General features: G+C 50.8%; 1 pseudogene; it reads left to right on the forward strand.

Moving 5' to 3' along the window:
- LOC134434097 (cytochrome b-like) overlaps positions 1-14,695 on the forward strand; it is a 56,831-nt pseudogene extending 42,136 nt beyond the window's left edge.
- Positions 14,696-18,373: the final 3,678 nt, after the last annotated feature.

The raw sequence follows: 18,373 nt of genomic DNA on the forward strand, positions 1-18,373 counted from the left end.
AATGTGTTATGATACACAGACTGCCAGGAGCTTTTCTTTGCTGCCCAGGGTCTGCAGGGCAAGAGGCAGGAAAGGGTGAAAAGGGAGCTTGTGCTCAGCAGCACAGCAGGCTGAGGGGTCCTGAGGCCCTGCAGGGGGAAAAGGGTGCTTGCGCTCAGCCAGCTGCCCAGGCGTGCAGTGGGCAAGGGAAAATGGCCAGAAGCCCCTTGGCCTTTGGTGATTCTGCTGAAGCCTTTGTGCTGCCCACAGAGCGGCTGGGCAGGGCCCGGGGCTGCGGGGATCCCAGCCAGAGCGGTGCCTGGAAATGGCCACAAGCCCTGTGCCAGGAAGGAACCACCCTCTGTATCCTCCTGCCCGTGTGGTGCTGGCTGCCTTGCTGAGGGCTCCCAGGTGTCTCTGGATGGGGCTGCTCTGGAGCTGCTGTGGGGCTGCGGCGCTGCTGCCGGGCAGCTTGGCTGGGCTGGGGCAGCCCCTGAGGGGCTGGGGCGCTGGCAAGCCCTGAGCAATGGGCTGTCAGAGGCCATAAGCAGCCCTTGTTTGCTTTGGGATCACTGTGATTTTGGGGGGCAGTGCAGGGGGGAAGAGAGAAAATGTGGGCTTTCCTCAGCCATGGCTGGGTTTTTCCCTACCATGTAGGAGTTGGGCCTTCCTCAAGGCACTGACCGAGATAAGAGTTTTTCCATTTTTCCTTGTTTTCCCTTTTTGCATCTAATCTCTTTTCAATAATGTGTTGTTTGTTTTTCCAGAGGAAGCATTCCAGGTGGTCCAGTGTGGATGGGGAAGTGCTGGGGAGCAGCTGTGGCGTGGATGGGCCGTGCCCTTGGAGAAGGCTGGGGCCATGGTTTGGGAGCAGCTTTTCTTGCAGCTGTGGCTGGCGTGAGGTGGGTCCCTGTGTGCTTGGCAGGGTGGGATCAGAGCTTTTGGGAGATGGCAGCGAGCACAGGAACATCCTGCTCTGGGCAGCTGCTGAGGGCTGGATGTGCCGTGGCTGGCTGCAGGCTGGGCACATGTCCTGCCCTCCTGCTCTGTGCCAAAGGCAGCAGGGATGGGCAGCTCTGGGCACAGCTCTGGGCACAGCTCTGGGCACAGCCAGCATGGCCTGGGCACCGCAGACCTTGGCACAAGGGCACAGGAGCCCTCAGCTGACGGGCGCTTTCTGCTTTCTCTCCTTGCAGCCGGGCTCTGCGGGTGCTGAGGCTGCTCTGGGCTCTGCCAGGGCTCTGCTGGGCTCAGCCCTGGGCCCAGCTGGGCTGGCTCTGCCCTCACATTGCTCTCACAGCTCTGCATCAGACGAGCCCATTGTGAGCACAGCGCCTGAGCTTTCTGCTTTGGCAGGTGAGTGAGACTCTGCTGCAGGCCCAGAGATTGCAGCTGGGGACACACATCCAACTGGCAAGGACCCAAACTCTCCACAGTCCCAGCTGAACGCCTGGATCTGCACAGGGTGTTTTGTCTGTCCCATTCTTCCTTCTTGACTGGCTGGAACTGTGCAATTGCACTTTGTTCCTCCTCTAGCAGTGCCACGAGTGGGCCAAAGCTGGCGAGTGGGCCGTGCTCCTGAGGCAGTGCAGTCTGGAGCTGGTGGATGGAGAATTGCCCTTCTGCACTTCCAAACCAGAGCAAAAAGCCGTAAGTGGGATTTTGTGACTCTAAGAAACTCTTGGCAGTTTCAAAGGGAATGTGCAGCTCATTCCCAGGCTGAGAAGGAAGGTCATCTTCTAAAGGATTTGGGCTTTGACAGAGTTTCCATTCCCAGTCCGGCTTGGAGCTGGAAGGGCACAAAGCAATTTCCTCTTGCTTTGACCACAATTTCAAATACCAGTGTTGGGAACAAAGCCCAAAATCTTTTAAGAGGCTGCTGAGGTCAGTAAGATGGATCCATGCCATCAGCACATTTACAATGTAAAGAACTGAGTTCTCTTTTGAAAAAGATCATTTACCTCTTAATGCAAAGAATGTATCTTTGCATTTATATTTTGGTTTTTTCACTAACATTGTGTTATGTTTTTTCACTAACACTTGGATTTTATTCTTATCTTTTAAAATTTACCTATTTTTTTCCTTTTTCCTTTTTTTTCCCTCTAAATAGAAAACATGTCCTACAGAAGAAATGTCCTTTGCTCCTGGTTCCCGTGTGGAGCAGCTCCCTTCCTGCTGGCTGAGCTGCTCAGGCAGAGCCCGGCAGCTCCTGGCCCTGCAGCGCTGAGGCTTTTCCCCGTTGCTGGGCACAGACTGATGGAGCAGCACTGCTGAACACGGGCACACAGAGGGACCAGCAGCAGCTGCCTTTGGCCACCTGAGGCTCCAAGGCCCAAACTCTGAGCAGCCAGGGCTGGAAGAGACTGGCAGGATCGGATCCCTGACTCTGGGCCAGGGCTGCACAAATGACCCCACAGCAGCAGCAGCAGCAGATGGAGCTGACTTTGGGCACAGCCCCTGCCCCTCTTCCCTCCCGTGTGCAGCGGTGTCACAGCAGCCTGAGGCACCTGGGAGCCCCCAGTGCCAGCAGGGACTGGAGATGGCAGCCCTGGGCTCCTGGAGGCTGTGCAAGGAACGGAGCTGGGCACTCCCTGTGCATGGGGAGCTTCCAGATGGAAAAGGCTGCTGTGCCCAGGCAGCTGCAAGGGCACAGAAAGGAGGCTCTGGAGCACTGGATCTGTGCCAGTGCCACAGTCCTGGGCAGCAGCCAGTGAGCCCTGGGGGAACAGAGGGCACAGCAGGAGGGACAGAACCAGGCAAGGGCAGAGACTGGAGAGAGCCAGGCCTGGGAGCAGGAGCAGCTGCTCCATTGCACTCTTGGAGAAAACTCTTGGCTGGTTCAAAGCGCTGAAAGGCGTAAAGGGCAGAGAGGAGGCCACAGCAAACAATGCTCCTGTTTGCACAGCCTCCCCTCTCTGTGTCCCAGAAGGAATTGCATGGACTGTGTTCTTCTCTCCAAGCCGTCTCGTTCAGCATGAGCAGCTCAGCACCAGGAGCTGAAGGAGCTGAAGCCTCAGGCCACAGGAGCTGGGCAAGAGGGAACTTTTGGAGCAAAGGAATGCTGCTAAAATAGCCCCAGCTGTATGCAGTGGATATAATCATGGAATCACAGAATCCTTTCTGTTGGAAAAGCCCTCTGAGCTCACCCAGTGCAGCCGCTCACCCAGCAGTGCCAAGCCCAGCACTAAACCACGTCCCTGAAGTGCCAAGGCCTGGACACCAGCCCTGAGTGAGGCCTGGACAGCAGGCCCTGAGCCAAAGGTGGCCTCTGGATGAACCTTCCAAGCAAAGGTTATCTTTGTATCTGCTCCCTGATGAAATATGCATGGTCATTAGGCCCTGTAATAGATGTAGCCACTCATTAGTGAGACATGTATTGACCTTTGTGTATTTAGAAGCCAGACAAGGCCATGAAATCTGACATCTGGCCTTGTTTGGGGCTGAAGGATCAAAGTCAGCTCCCTTGGTTCCTCCTTGAGCCCTGGCCAGGCTTTGGGAGGGACCCAAGAGGAGGGTGAAAGCAGATGTTGCCACACTAGCAGTGCTGTCAGTTTGTTCATTCAGCACTGTCAGAGCTGGGCCCTCTCCCAGCGGGGTTGGAGCCTCACCTGGGGCTGGAGGCACCTGCAGGAATTCCCAGTGCCCAGGAGTGGCTCTGCAGCCCTTGGCTGTGACAGCTTCCCCAGCTGCTGTGTGGGTCTGGGGGATGGTAAAGGCTGAGGGTAAATGCTGCTGGACCTTTCTTAATCACTGCAGGCAATCTGTGGTGGGGATGGTTGGGTGCATTGCTGAGCTGCTCCTTTTGTGATTCTTTGCTGCTTGGAGCTGCAGTGAATGACACTGATTCCTTCAGTTGGAGTCAGTGTCTTTGGTGCTGACTTTGCCCACTGGTAAAACAAAACTGGCCCAGTCTGGCCAGATCCCAACAAAATGTCACTTGTTCAGTGTAAATGTGAGGAATCAGTGCCATCAGAAATTCCCAGCTGGGAAGCCCTTCCCTGGAGTTCCCTGGCTCTGGAATGGGCTGAGGTTGGAGCCCTGTGTGGGCAGTGGGGCAGTCGGGTAAAAGAAGCTGCACCCCTGGATGGCTTCAAATGCACCCAAAAATTGCAAATGGAAAAGGAAAAGACCTTGTGGGTTTAGGCAGACAAAGATAAATTTGTTAAGAGTCCATTGGACACAGCACCTTCAGAAGGAACAATTATTGTTGGAATGCTCCCACATGGAGCAACAGAAGAAGGTTTTAATGTTAGCTCATATGCACCTGTGCAAGTGAAATAATAATATAATAAATAAGTATATACATATTTATAGGATAATAAGACCTTCATGTTTATATTTATGGATTTATATATATATGTGTCTATATCTACATATCTATATCTATATTTCTATAACAATATGTACATATAAAATAAGAATAATGTGAAATAGTGCTGACAATACTAATTTGGTATCTTTGGCTGCTCAAGGATGTAACACTAAATACCCTACAGAACAGGATTGGCCAGGACCTTAATGTCAGTTGCCAACTTTGTGAGATTGTATACAATGAAAAAGGAGGAAGGTAGGAAATTGGCTATTTTTACAGGGTATGCTGAGTCTGTGATGCAGAGTGCTTTGTCTGTTCCTATGAAAAATACAGTGATTAAGCCTGCAGGGTTTTTCATGTACCAGATTATGCACAAGCTGCAGGATTGGTTGCACGGGTGAAGGGGTAGTTAAAAGAGCAGTTGGAAAAATGAGGAGATGGGAACCTTTGTCCATGGAGAACCCATCTCCCAGATGTGCTCCATGCCCTTCACAATGGCCCACTGGGGAAATGGAACCCCCTGGCTGTGCACGGCTGCCCCCAATTTGCAAATCCAGCCATGGGCAGTGAGACTTGGGCTGCCTGGGAAATTGTTCTGGCTGTGATGGCCCCTGGCAGGGCCAGCCCAGAGGCTGCAGGGCTGGGCCTTCATGCATTGGAATTAATGTCGAGAAATTCAAAGCAAATGAGAGCTATCAGTACTGAAACAGGAATTCAGATTCCTCCAGGACACTTTGCTTTGGTAACTGCTCCCTTGGAGCTTGGCCTTGCAAAGTGTTCCTGTCATGGCAGGAGGAATTGATGCAGAATATCAAGGAGAAATTACAGTAATTCTGTCAAACTATAGTGACCAGGACTGGATTATTCAACCCCATGACAGAGTAGCACAATTACTGATCTTGCAATTTTAAGAACGATTTTGAAAAAAGGAGATTCCGCTCTAATCACCACCGTTTGTGGAGATAAAGGGTTTGGATGCAGCAGCCCTGATAATGGAGCCAGAGTGTGGGTCCAGAGGCCAAAAGGCCCTCCAAAGGCAGCTGAAGGAGCAGCTCCTAGGAAAGACAACTCTGAGTCCTGAACCCTGGGCAGGAACAATGGGAATGTGTCCCTGCAGCCAGGGATTCTGAGTGAGAACAAGGAGATTTGACAGGATTTTTACACATCCTGCCAGACCAAATCTCCTTGTTTGCCCCAAGGGCCCTTGTGGAAAATGCTCTGATCCACGGGGCTCCATGTGAAGGCTGCTGTGACACTGAGGGACTTGCACAGGAATTCCATCCAGGAGCCTGGGTGTCCCTCAGGGCCTGGGACCCGGCCCCTTCCAGCCAGAGGGGAAAGGGCCCCCCAAGCCTTGTTAGCCACAGACAGCATGGGAAAGCTGAACAGCAAAGGGCCTCGGGGCATTATTCTGGAATTAAAAAGGTGCCCAGCTCCATGCACAACAGAATTCTTGTTCCTAATTGGATTGAGAAAAATGAATGAAGAACAGTGTCACTAAAGTACTCCTGATGTCTGTAAGGTGTACCTTGATAGTCAGCCAGAATCTTTGTCTGTCACAAACACCTCCAGTGTTTCACCAAGGGATTGGTCATCAAAATGTAATGATGAGTTATGATGGATTGCTGACTTATTCTTTTGTAAATCTTTGCTAAAGATCATGTGCTTTGCTGAGCTTATCCTTTTGTAATTCTTTGCAGCTGAGCATGATATAAATGACACAATTCCTTCAGTTGATGTCTGTGTCTTTGGTAGTGACCCTGCCCACTGGGGACACAGGGGCCCCTCTCTCCTAAGTGTTCCCTGGCAAGGCAAAAGCCCTCCCTCCAAAATTCCCCCCTTCACACCCTGAGCATGATGTGCCCTGGTCTGGGCTATGCCCGGGCTCAGTTGGGGTCCCCTGTCCTGGCTGTGTCCCTGCCCAGCTCCCCTGCAGCCCCAGCCCCTCCCCAGCGTGGCTGACGAGGGGCAGGACAGGCCTTGGCTGTGCTGCAGCTCAGCAAGAACAAAACCATCTCTGTGTGCCCAGCCCTGTGCTCAGCACCCGGCCCAGCAGTGTCTCAGTGCCAGGGGCTGTGCCCTCAGTCCCTGCCAGGGGTTTCCATGGCAACTGCCAGGCCAGGTGACCCAGGTGTCCCCCCAGTGCCGGTTGCCATGGAAACAGTGCCCAGCCCTGCCCCTTTCTGTCTGGCTGACCTGGCCTTTGGCCCTGGCAGTGCCGGTGGCTGCTGGTTCCTGGTGCCTGAGCGGCCAGCGCGGCACAGGGCAGGTGGCCATGGCACAGCCCCCAGCAAGGGATCCCCTCTGGCTCTGGGCACTGACACCAGCCCTGAGCACGGGCCCAGGGCAGCTTTCCATGGCCACCAACCATCACAACGGGGCCGGGCATTGGTTGCCATGGCACCAAACCAAGGAAGGGGTCCCTGTGGCCGTTGCCATGGCACCTGGTGGCACCAACGAGTGTCACTGGAATTGTACCTGGAACAGCCCTGGCACCGCTTTGTCCCAGGGTTGCCATGGCAGCTGGGGACAGCATGGCTGGGGCTCTGCAAGGGCCCTGGGGCAGACGGGAAGGAGCAGCAGAGCAGGGGCTGATTCATCCCCAGTGCGCTGCACAGCCCAGGGCAGCGTCCCAGAACGTCCTCATGGAGCTGCCAACAACATCCCCCCTCTGCAGCCCTGGCCTCTCCCCCAGCTCACACAGGTGCCACATCCTTGCAGGCACAGACACGGCAGCACTGGCTCAGCAGCCCCTGTTTGCATTGCACAGAGCAGGGGGAGCACCCCCATGCTGTTGCTGTGGGGACATGAACCTGAGGGAGCACAACTGCCATCAGCCCCTGGGGCCAGCAAGGGCTGGGGGACACCAGGGAAACCACTCAGCTTTGTCCTGGCCTCTGCAGTCAGCCAGAAAGTTTGTTCCCATCAGCTGGGAGTGCCCTGTGAGTGCCATCCTGTGGGTGTCCTGGGATGGCACTCAGGGTGATCTGTTCCATAACCTTGCTGGGCACCCAGGTCAGGCTGACAGGCCTGGAGGTCCCCAGATCCTCCTTCCAGCCCTTCTTGGGGATGGGCTCACACTGGCACCTCCAGTCCTCTGGGAGCTCCCTGCTGAGCCAGCACTGATGGTAAATGATGGAGCGCAGCCTGGGGAGCTCATCTACAGCTCCCTCATTGCCCTAGGATGGATCCTGTCTGCTCCCATTCACCTGTGAGCATCTGAGTAGCTCAGCAGGTCACCCACTGCTTCCTCCTGGATTCCAGGGGCTGTTCTGCTGCCTGTGCCCATCTACCAGCTCAGGAGAACACTTGTCCTGAGGATATCCTCCCCTAATATTGAAAATTGAAACAAACTAGGGGTAAAGTAGCTCAGCCTTTTCCTTATCTTGTGTTACTATATTCTCCTCTGCAACCAATAAAGAGTAGAGGTTCTCCTACTCCTCCTTTTTGCAATTATTTTTTTATAAAAACATTTTTATTCTTTTTGCAGAACCCTCCAGGTTAAGTTTTAATAGAGTTTTCAACTCTCAGCTTTTCTTTCTGTATGACCCAGCAACATCCTTAAAGACTTCCTGAGTTGCTGGTCCTTTTTCCAACCCTGAGTCTCCAGAAAAGCTCCATGGGCAGCCAGGCCAGTCATTTTCCTCACTAGCTCATCTTCTGCCGCACTGGGACAGGCTGCTTCTTCCCCCTTATGATTACTTTCTTGAAATGTGTCCATCCTTCCTGGATCCCTTTGTTGTTAAGGGCTGTTTCCCTTAAAGCAATCAGTACCTTATTTGGTATTCCCCAAATCTGCAGCCTAAACAGGCCAAAGTCTGCCCTTCCTATTTCCAGTGCAGAAGTTTTGTTACTGCCCCTCCCTCTTTCACAGAACATTGAACACTTCATTATTTCATGGTCACTGTGCCCCAGGCAGCCCCACATCTGCCACCAGCCCTTCTCTGTTTGTGAACAGCAGCAGACAGAGCTTTCCTTGGCAGTGGGAGTGTTACCAAAAATTTAGTAAAACAGAAAATTCCTTAACCCCAGTGTAGCATTAAGAAGCAGCATTCTTTATTCAGCTGGATGCACAGGGGAGAGCTCCTCCAAAAGATGTGCATGCTGAGTACAGGAAAGTTTCTGTTTATATTCTGTATTTTGCATACATATTCATTGATTGTCCTGGACTAAAAATACATATGATAATCATTTCCCCAAAATCATTAACATATTTCCCCTCCCCTTTACCCATGCATTCTCCTGTCCTGGGGGTCTCCCTGGTGGTCCCTGGTGGTCGTGGATCCCAATGTTCCAGTGGCCCTGGCTGAGCTGGCAGGACACTGAGGCTGCTGAACTTGCTGTTCCCCTTCTCACACAATGGGCATTGTGTGGTTTCCACAGGCCTGGGGTTGTGGAGAACAAGCTCCAGGCGTCAGCTCACCTGGTGGAGACAATTTATCATCTGGTAGCATGTGGTCACAGAGTGGGCTATGACATCACAGAGTGGGTTAGGTGAGGTCATCGAGCAGCCATGGCATCATAGTCTGCCTTTGTGACATCAGAGATCCAGCTGTGACATCACAGGGCAGGGGTCTGACATCACAGTGCAGACTATGGCATCACAGACTCTGGTGTGACATCAGAGACCAGCTGTGTGACATTGGAGAATGGGCTGTGACATCCCAGAGCAGGCTGTGACATCCCAGAGGGCCTGTGTGACATCACAGAGGGGCTGTGTGACATCCCAGCAGGTTGTGTCAGGTCACTGGGTTGGTCACTCTGCCCGAGCTCCCCCTCACAGTTTTTCCCAACAACTCCAATGCTGTCCATGCCCAGCAGGGTCCCTGTCTCCCAGGATCCCCCCAGCCCACCTGGAGCCACAGCCTCCACCAAAGGATGTTCCACAGGATCCACCCCAGAGCTTGACAGGGGACAAGGGGCCAGGGCTGTGTGACCAGGACATCAAGGACTGGGATTATCCAGGTCACTGTGGCCTGGATTGGGCTCCCCAGGGCAGGAAAGATGTCTGGCAGCTGGAGCAGGGTCTGGGAAGGGCCTCCAAGGTGGGGCTGAAGCCCTTGGGCTGTGAGCAGAGGCTGAGGGAGCTGGGCTGTTCCAGCCTGGAGCAGGGAAGGCTGAGGGGCTCCTCATCCCAGCCTGGCAGTGCCAGCGAGGAGGGGATGGAGAACACAGAGCCAGGCTCTTCACCAGGGGGCCTGGTGAGAGACAATGGGTGGAAGGGTTGGATGAGGGAAATGTTGGGGAGGGGGTAGGGACAAAGTGTGATTGATTGTCAGCCATGAGGAGTCTTGATTTTCATATCGGTTCAAAATGCATTAGAAGGTGTTGGGGGCCAATACAAACTGGACATTGCTGATATCAACCTAAACTGGAAAAGACAACTGAACAGGACAAAACTGTTCTCTCTTCCTTGTTTTCAATATAGTATATTCATTTTGAATACACTTCTGAAATGTCACTAATTAACCACAGAAGAATTAGAAACTTAAATGATTCCCTGAGACGTCCCTTGTTTGGTTATTTTCAACAAATATTTATGAGCTTTTCTAACTGAATTCCTGAAAAGCTCAAGAAAGAAGAGGCCTCTGGAGCAGTAAAAATCATCATCAGCCTCCAAGTGGCTGAGGATCCATCCTGATCAGAGCAGCAATGAACAGAAATGGGCACAGCTTTGTGGCTGCCCCAGCTCTGGGATGGGCCCTGGGCCTGGAGCAGGAGCAGCACTTGAGGGCCCCAAGGCCGGGGCTCTTGTGCTGCCCTGGGCAGATGGGATGGCAGCAGGGGCTGCAGAGCTCTCAGCACCTCAGCCCGAGGGGAGCCGGGCAGCCAGGGAGCCTCCTTTGGCCTTGGCCAAGCACCTTCCCCCATGGCTGGGGCTGAGTCCTGTGGCAGCTGCAGCTGCTGCTGTGCCCTTGCCAGGGGCTGAGGCTGTGGGCAGTGCCCAGAGCAGCCTAGCCTGAGCAGAGCTGTGGGGCCAGAGCTGGCTGGGCTGGGCTGGGGAGAGGCCCTTGGTGCTGCCCAGAGCTCAGGGCAGCTGGCAGAGCTTGCAGGGAGCTGGGCTGGGCTCAGAGAGCCTGGCCCAGAAACCATCAGTGTCCATCCCAGCCTGGCTGAGCGTGCAGGGGCAGGACTCAGGCCAGGCCTTGTGGGGCAGGGCCAGCACCTGTGCAAGGCATTGCAAACAGGCAAGTGGCCCAGAGAGGAGGCTGCTCTGTGCCCTTGGTGGCATGGAGAGAGCAGGGAGGGGGTGCAGGACATTTGCCAGCACCAGCCTCTGAGCCCATCCCTTGGCAACCCTGGCTGCTGAGCTCAGCTTTGGCCTGGGCTGAGTTTGGCTGTGGCCCAGCTCCTTTGTCTTGCGGGGTTCAGGGCCTGTTCCCAACCATGGCCAACCCTGGCTGCTTCTCTGCTGACCTAGAAGCAGGCAGAGCCTGGGGCAGGGCTGTCTGTGCAGCCCCACAGGTGCCACGGGCTCTGCAGGAGCTGGCAGAGGCTGCCTAGCAGGGAGGCCATGGGGCACAGAGCCCCAAGGCTGCTGTGGGCACCTCGGCACAGGGGCCGTTCCCACCTGCAATGCTCCTGGCCTGGGCCTGCACAGGGGCCGGGCCACCATGGCTGGGCCAGCACAGGGCCACAAAGGGGCCACGCAGCCGCTGCCAGGGCTGACAGCAAGGCCAGGCAGACACAAGCAATTGCTGAGCATGGCCTGCGCTGGCCAGGCCTGACTGTGCCAAAGGCAGAGCTCAGCTTCCCTGGGGCCTGCAGGAACACTCCAGAGCCCAAAGAGCCTCCATGGCTGTGCTGGAGACCAAGGCTGCAGGAGGGAAATGCAGGGCTGCTGTGGGATGGGCAGGGCATTTATTTCCAGCACACACCTCAGCTCTCTGATGATCCTGGCACCATGCTGGGCCCTGTTTCAGAGTGGAACAGAGCAGATGTTGATGGGACAGGAGCCCCACATGTCTCTCTGTGATCTGCAGCTTGCAAGGTGCTCTGCTGTCCCTCAGGTGCTCTCAGAGAGATCCAATCCCAGCTGGGCACCTGAGGCCACAAGTGGCCCTGCCTGCTCATGGGCACAGAACTGATGTCTGCCTGGAAAGAGGCACAGGTGTTAATATCTGTTAGTTTCAAAATAAAAAGGAAATTTTTATTCTCTGAGTTGTTTGAGTACTTTTAAATAGTGATCACCAATGATCAGTCTATTATTTCCTCTTTCTCTTCCTTCATGTGTTTCCATCTCTCCTGTTTAAATGGCCATGTCTAAGGACATCTCTTCACTAGACTAGATGGAACTATGCCTTTTCCATTGCTCTCAGAATTCCTCGTCCAGATGCTCTCTGGTCATTCAAGTGCCTCTCAATTGACTGGTTTCATGCTTTGAGCTGCAGGGAGTTGCGAAATCTTTCTGATGTTCAAATAAATACCACATTAGTCAACATCTTAATTGTGCTTATCACAGAATTGATGATCATATATGTCTTTGTCTATAACTGCTCCTGTCTGGAAATCTCTCTGGGATGGTTGACATGTCAGATGCTGCTGGGACATCCCAGAGAGCTCAAGGAAGAGCTGTGATGTTTATTAAACTGTATCATGTACAACTTGTGTTTGTTGGCAAGAAACCTTCCTGTGCCTCTGAGTATCACCAGTCCCTGAGCCCAAAGGACACAAACCTGATGTGTTGTGATTCCCAGTGCAGGGGCTGCACTTGGACCTTGGCTCTGCACAGGAGAGCTCTTCGTCCCCTTTCTCTCTTTTCCTCCCCCTGGTCATGGAGGGAGCTCCTGACTTCAGCCTGTGACGCGTGTGTGCAAAGAGCAAATCTGGGCAGAATCGGGGCAGGGAGGGTTTGGGGGGATCTTGGGACCTGTGCTGGTCACAGAAAGTGTTTTCCATTGCTCTGAGACTGTCTGCTGGGGAAAGTGGATTTAATATCCTGCAGAGGAATGACTTTTGCATTTGATGGAACTTTGACTTCTCTTGGCTTTGTTGGCTGACAATAAATGAACAGCCCTCTGTGTCTCGGGCAGCTCCTTCTCCAAGGAAAGCAGGTGGGAGTTGGAACCAAGGAGCTGAAAGCTGCAGGTGCAGCCTGGGCTGGAGGGAGCTCAGATTTGCACAAGGCTGCTCTGAGTGCCAGGGCTTGGATGGGGGAAGTGGTGGGGTGGGGGTAGGGACAGAGTCTGATTGATTATCAGCCATGAAGGGTCTTGATTTTCATATCCATTCAAACTGCATGAAGAGGTACTTGGATTCAATGTCAATTGGAGACTGCACATATCAATTTATTAACAGGGAAAAGAACTTAAACAGGACCAAAAAAAAAGTTTGCTCAATGTCTTTGTAAATATAATACATCAACTCTGACTACTCTTCTGAAATCTGTCCAATTAACCACAAAAGACTTGGAAACTGAAATATAATTCTTCCAGAGGCTTGGCTTGTTCAGGTGTTCTGAATGTCAATAAGCCTTGGGACACTGAATTCCTGCACTGAAGAGCTGAAGGCTGAACAAGGCTCTGCAGCAGGAAAATTCAGCAGCAGCCTCCAAGGTTGATGCTGAAGGATCAACCTGAGGATGTCAGCAGCCCCCACTGAGGCCATCCCTGCCCAGAGACCGTGGGGGAATGGGCAGACAAGGAGAGCGTCCCTGGCGCTGGGGCAGCACAACTCAGAGGCACCAGGGGCTCCAGCTGGGAAATGGAGTGTGGAATGTGGCTGGGAAAGCCCTGCCTGGGCTGGGCCAAGCAGGACACACAAGCTCTGACTCCCCCCAGAAAGCTCACTCAAAGAGACATTTTAGAGGAATTACAATTGTTTGTCTCCTCTGAGTTCAACTCACTGGAGAAATACCAGCAAGAGATTCTCAGGGGCTCAAAAAAACAAAAAAAACAGCCTTTACTGAGAACTTTAGACAATGAGAGAAAATTTGGCAAATGGTTTATTATGACATTGTAGTGGTTTTGGTTTGGTTAATTTAACATTTTTCTAATCTTGAGATTTCTTAATTAATGTATTGATGAGTGTAATGGGTTTTAGTGTCAGTTTGTTATTTATGTATTTATTTTGTTGTGAGATAGGATTAGGAGAAAGGTAAAGTAGGCCTAACATTTTAAAAGGCTATCAAGAAATTTTTATTAAAAGTAAATTCAAAAAGAAAAAAGTAGTAAAAATTAAAATAAATTCTTTAGAACACTGTTTTTTCTTTTTAAAGTTTTCTTTTTACTGCCAATGTACAGTAAACTTAAAATTTCTAGGTATTTACTATTTCTAGAATAGTCTTCTTTAAATTTACTTTGGGAGAGAAGTTTTTCTTGTAAATGTATGGAGATTTTTTTACAAGAAGAAAAATTGTTTTTTTTTTTGATTCTTAATTCTGACATGGATAACATTTGTCTGAGGAACTCTTTTATTGTGAAGTTTTTGTTGCTACAAGCCTTTTTATAGCTTATAGATGGGCCATGTTGACTTATGGGGTATTTTTTTAAAGATGAGTTCTTTAAGTGTAAAAGTTTTTATTTTTTACTTTTTAAATTATTTTTATCTCTGCAAATAGAGATCTTCTCTTGGGGATACTGGACTACTTTTTATTTTTTTTCCCCCTGTTTTAATGTACTATGGAAATATTGCTATTTTAACATTTGTTTAATTTTAGCATGCAGGTTTCTGTTTGATATTATTTTTTAATGTTTTTTTGTACTATAAAAAAAAGTTGTTTTTCTTTATAGTTATAAAAGGATTTTAGTTTTATGATTAAGGTATTTTTCCTTCTTTTTTATTTGGGATTTAATTTCTTCATTACTGACTTGGATGGTTTTTTATTGTTTTTTTAATATGCATGCATTTTGTTGGTTTTTTTTTTCTTTTACTTGAAAGAGGATTGAAGCATTGAAAGGACTAACACCTGACCTGCCGGTAACTTGTGGTGGAAGTTGTGGTTGGGTTGTGTAAGGATTGGTTTTATGGTTGGTTTTTGGCTTTTTTTATGTTTAAGTTTTTAGTTGTAAGGTTATTTTGTATGGGTTGTAGGTTGTAGGGGTTTTTTGTTTTAGTTGTGTTGGGGGGAGGGGACTTGGTAAGATTTCAATAGCTGTGTCTTGCTTTGTTCTGGTTGGGGTTTTGTATCCTCTTGTTTTCCTGTTTGGTAGTTGTTGGGGTTTGGTTTGGTTAGAATGGGGCCAATGTGGAGAGGGGCAGCCTGGGGAGGGAATAAGGGGCTCAGCCCATGGCAGGGTTGCTTGATTTGGTTGGGTTGGGTTTAGTTTGGTTTGGTTGAGATGGGGGCCAGGGCCAGGGCCTGCTGATTCTTTGTTGACTGGCAAAGAAAGAGGAGGTTCCTGGACTTTTTCATCTTTAACATTTGTGTTTCACAGAGATGTGTTCAGTATCTCAGCGGTGTAAGAGATTGTCACTTATACGAAAAAGTTTTACTTTTGAAAATTCTTCTCATCTCAAATCACAACAGACATTAAGTCAACATAAAACACTTCTCAAAGCATTGACTTGAGCCATTCAACTTCACAAATTCTAAGCCTGTTCCATTTCATATTAATCAAAATTTGCCGTAGCACAGAAACAGAAGAAGACACAGAAAGAGAGCAAGGCAAAAAGATGCAGAGAAGCACACACACAGTTACCAACTCCTGGATTCCAGCACTGTTCAGGTGGAAATTCCAAGAGGAGGTAGGGTCAAGATGTGTGCTTGCCTTGTGGTCAGTCTTCAATACCACTTGTTCTTCCTGGGCCCTTCCTTCAGGTGGGACTTGGGGTCATTTGGTCCCTCAGGAGCTGGGCTGGGTCTGCAGAGGTGGCTGTGGAGCATTGCCTGTGCTGTGCCAGGGACTGGCAGACACTGCTGGGCTGGGATAGAGGCTCTGGGGGGATTGGGGCTACAGGGCAGGTCAAGGCTGGACCTGCCCCTTCCTCCCTCACACAGGAAATGTTTTGAGCCAAAAATCTCCTCCAGTCTGACACAACAGGCAATGTTGGAGGTGGAACCCCAGTTCTGGCCATGGGCGCCTGGAAGGGAACGGCAGTTCTTTTCCGTAGGAAGGAAAGCACAGAGCCCCAGTGTTTGGAAGGCTGGTGAGAGCCTCACAAGGCCAAGGCCAGCCAGACTTCTCAGGAATGGTAGATTTTGTCTGGGAGCAGTCTTTGGATTTAGGGAATTTTGGAGGTGAAAACACAATCTCGGCCATGGACACCTGGAGAAGCAGGACAGTCCTTTCCCATAGGAAGGAAAGCACAGAGATTTCCCCAATGTTTTGGGGACAGATGGGAAGTGACCCTTGTGAAACCACTGCAGCCAGATTTGTCCTGGCAATATTCCTTTGGGAGCAATCCCTGGATATAAGGAAATTCGGAGGAGAAATCCCAAATCTGACCATGGGTTCCTGGAGGAGAAGGAGAGTTCTTTTCCATAGGAAGGAAAGCATGGAGTCCCTGTGCTTCAGCAGCAGATGAGAAGAGATCCTCAACATGCCAGGGTCAGCTGGACCAGTCAGGTGGCCCCTGGGAGGCCAAACCAACCAGACCTGTTCTTTGTTCCTTTGGTTTTTTGGGGCCCCACACTGCCACAATGGTGCCTTGAATCTATGAGGCCCCACAGTGCCATAATGCTGACCTGTTTCTATGGGGTCCAGCAGTGTCACAATGGTCCCTTGATTACAAAAGACCTGCAGTGTCACAATAGACCCTTGGTTCAATGGAGTCCAAAGTGTCACAATGGCCCCTAGGTTTCAGAAGGCCCCACAGTGTCACAATGGTCCCACTGATTCCATCAGGCCTTGCAGTGTCACAATGGTCTCCGTGGTTCCCCAGGTCCCACAATGTCATGTAACTCTTCTTTTCCATGAGCTTTGCAATGTCACAATGGACCTTTGGACCCTGGGGTTTGCAGTATCACAATGGTCTCTTTGGTTCCACCGCGTCATAATGGACCATTGATGACAGGAGGCCACTCTGTGTCACCCTGGAGCTTTGGTTCCATGCAGGCCTGCAGTGTCACAATGAACCCTTGGTTCAATGGAGTTCCACAATGTCACCATGGCCTCGAGGTTCCGTGAAGCCCTGCAGTGTCACAATGCTTTGCTTATTCCATGGGGCCTCATAGTGTCACAATGATCTCCATGATTTCATGAGTCCCCTCAGTGTCACAATGGCCCCTTGGTTCCATGAGGCTGTCAAGTGTCTAAGTGAAGTTAAATGCTGCTAAGAGTTGTTTTTTTGCTAAGTTTTAAGTTTAATATAAGATATAAGCTAAGTTAAATATTGTTAAGTGTTAGTCCTCTTTTAAATTGCTAAGTCATAGGTTATAATTTAAGTTAAATACTGTTTAGCAGCATTTAAATTCACTTAGACCTTGTGACTTAACCTTACCTACAGGCCTGACTGATTCAGCTATCCAAGGCACTCCAACCCCTCAGAGAGCAGCATTTCTGCCACATTTCCCCAGCACAGGCACTCCTGTGTGCACACAGACACAAAGAGTCAGTGCAAGGCACCTGTGAGAAATTCCCCTGAGGGCAGGCAATGCTCACTGTTGATCCATTGGCATCTACCCAGGGGGTGAAGGGTTGAGCCTGGAGGAGTGGGGGGATCAGCCCAGGCTCCGTCGTTGTTCAGGATCCCCGAGTGCAGCAAACGGGAGAGTTCCCAGCTGGGAGCGGCCCCACTCAGAGGGAGTCGCTGGCCCAGGAGTGTCATTATAGGACACAAAAGAACACAAGCTCACATCGTTGTTCTCAAGGTGAAGAAAAAAGGGCAAGTTTCTTTTCTGACTCCAACATTTACAGTTTTCCAAAAGTGACAGTGGATTGGAGGGTGACAGTGACACCTCTCCAATGACACTGGACAAACCAAAAGTCCATCAACTGTCTCCTCCTCCATAAAGGAATGCGAAACAATGAGTTACTTACAGAAAGTGTGTGAGAAAGTTCACTACAAGAATGTCAACACGAGAAGGCTTAGAAAATCTTAAAAAACCAGGATGACACAAATTGGGCTAAACTTGACCTCTGCTGACTGCCTCTCTGGTGACTGCCCCTGCACCACTGGGGCTCACTTGTTTCCTTCCTATGGAGACCATTGTGACACTGCGGAGCATTGTGGAACCAATGGGCCATGGTGACACTTAGGGACTTGTGGAACCAAGAGGAACATTGTGACCCCGCAGGGTACCATGGATTCCAGGGGCCACTGTGACACTCTGGGGCCTCGTGGAACCAAGAACATCTTTCTGTTCTCATCGAACCAAGAACATGTGGCCCAGTTGGGCCTCACAGTTCCAAGGGGCCAGTGTGAAGCAGCAGGACTTTGTGGAACCAAGAGGCTATTGCTGCATTTCAGGGCCTTGTGGAGCCAAAGGCCCATTGTGATCCTGCAGGGCACTGTGGATCTATGGAGACCATTGTGGCATTGCAAGGCTCCATGGAATCAGGGAGACAATTGTGACCCTGCAGGGTCTCATGGAAGGAAGGGGCCATTGTGAAACTAAGGGAAGTTGTGGAACCAAGGGAATCATTGTTGCACTACTGGGCCCCAATGGAACCAAGGGGCCATTGGACACAGCGGGACTTCATGGAACCTATAGACCATTATGGCACTGTGGGGCCTTGTGGAACCATGGAGTCCATTAAGATCCTTAAGGACTTGTGTAATCAAGTGACCGTTATGACACCTGAGGGCCTCATGGAAGCAAGGAGCCATTGTGACACTGCAGGGCCCTGTGGAACCAAGGGAACATGAAATAGATGTGGCTGCCTTGGCTTCCCAGGGGTCACCTGACAGGTCTGCCTGACCTTGGAATGCTGAAGGCCATTCCCATCTGCCCCTGAAACACTGGGGCTCTGGGCTTTTCTTTTTATGGAAAAGAACTATCCATTTTTTCCAGGCATCCATGGCCAAAGTTCCGATTCCACCTCCAAATATCTGTGTATTCAAGGATTGCTGCCAGACTAAAGTTGCCAGGACAGAAAAGTCTGGCTGGTCATTGACTCCTGAGTGGCAGCACTCATCTATTTTCCAAACACTGGAAAGGGCTCTGTGCTTTTCTTTGTATGGAAAAAAAAATCCCTCTTT

The sequence above is a fragment of the Melospiza melodia genome, unplaced genomic scaffold (genome assembly GCF_035770615.1).
Source record: "Melospiza melodia melodia isolate bMelMel2 unplaced genomic scaffold, bMelMel2.pri scaffold_32, whole genome shotgun sequence".
Lineage (NCBI taxonomy): Eukaryota > Metazoa > Chordata > Aves > Passeriformes > Passerellidae > Melospiza > Melospiza melodia.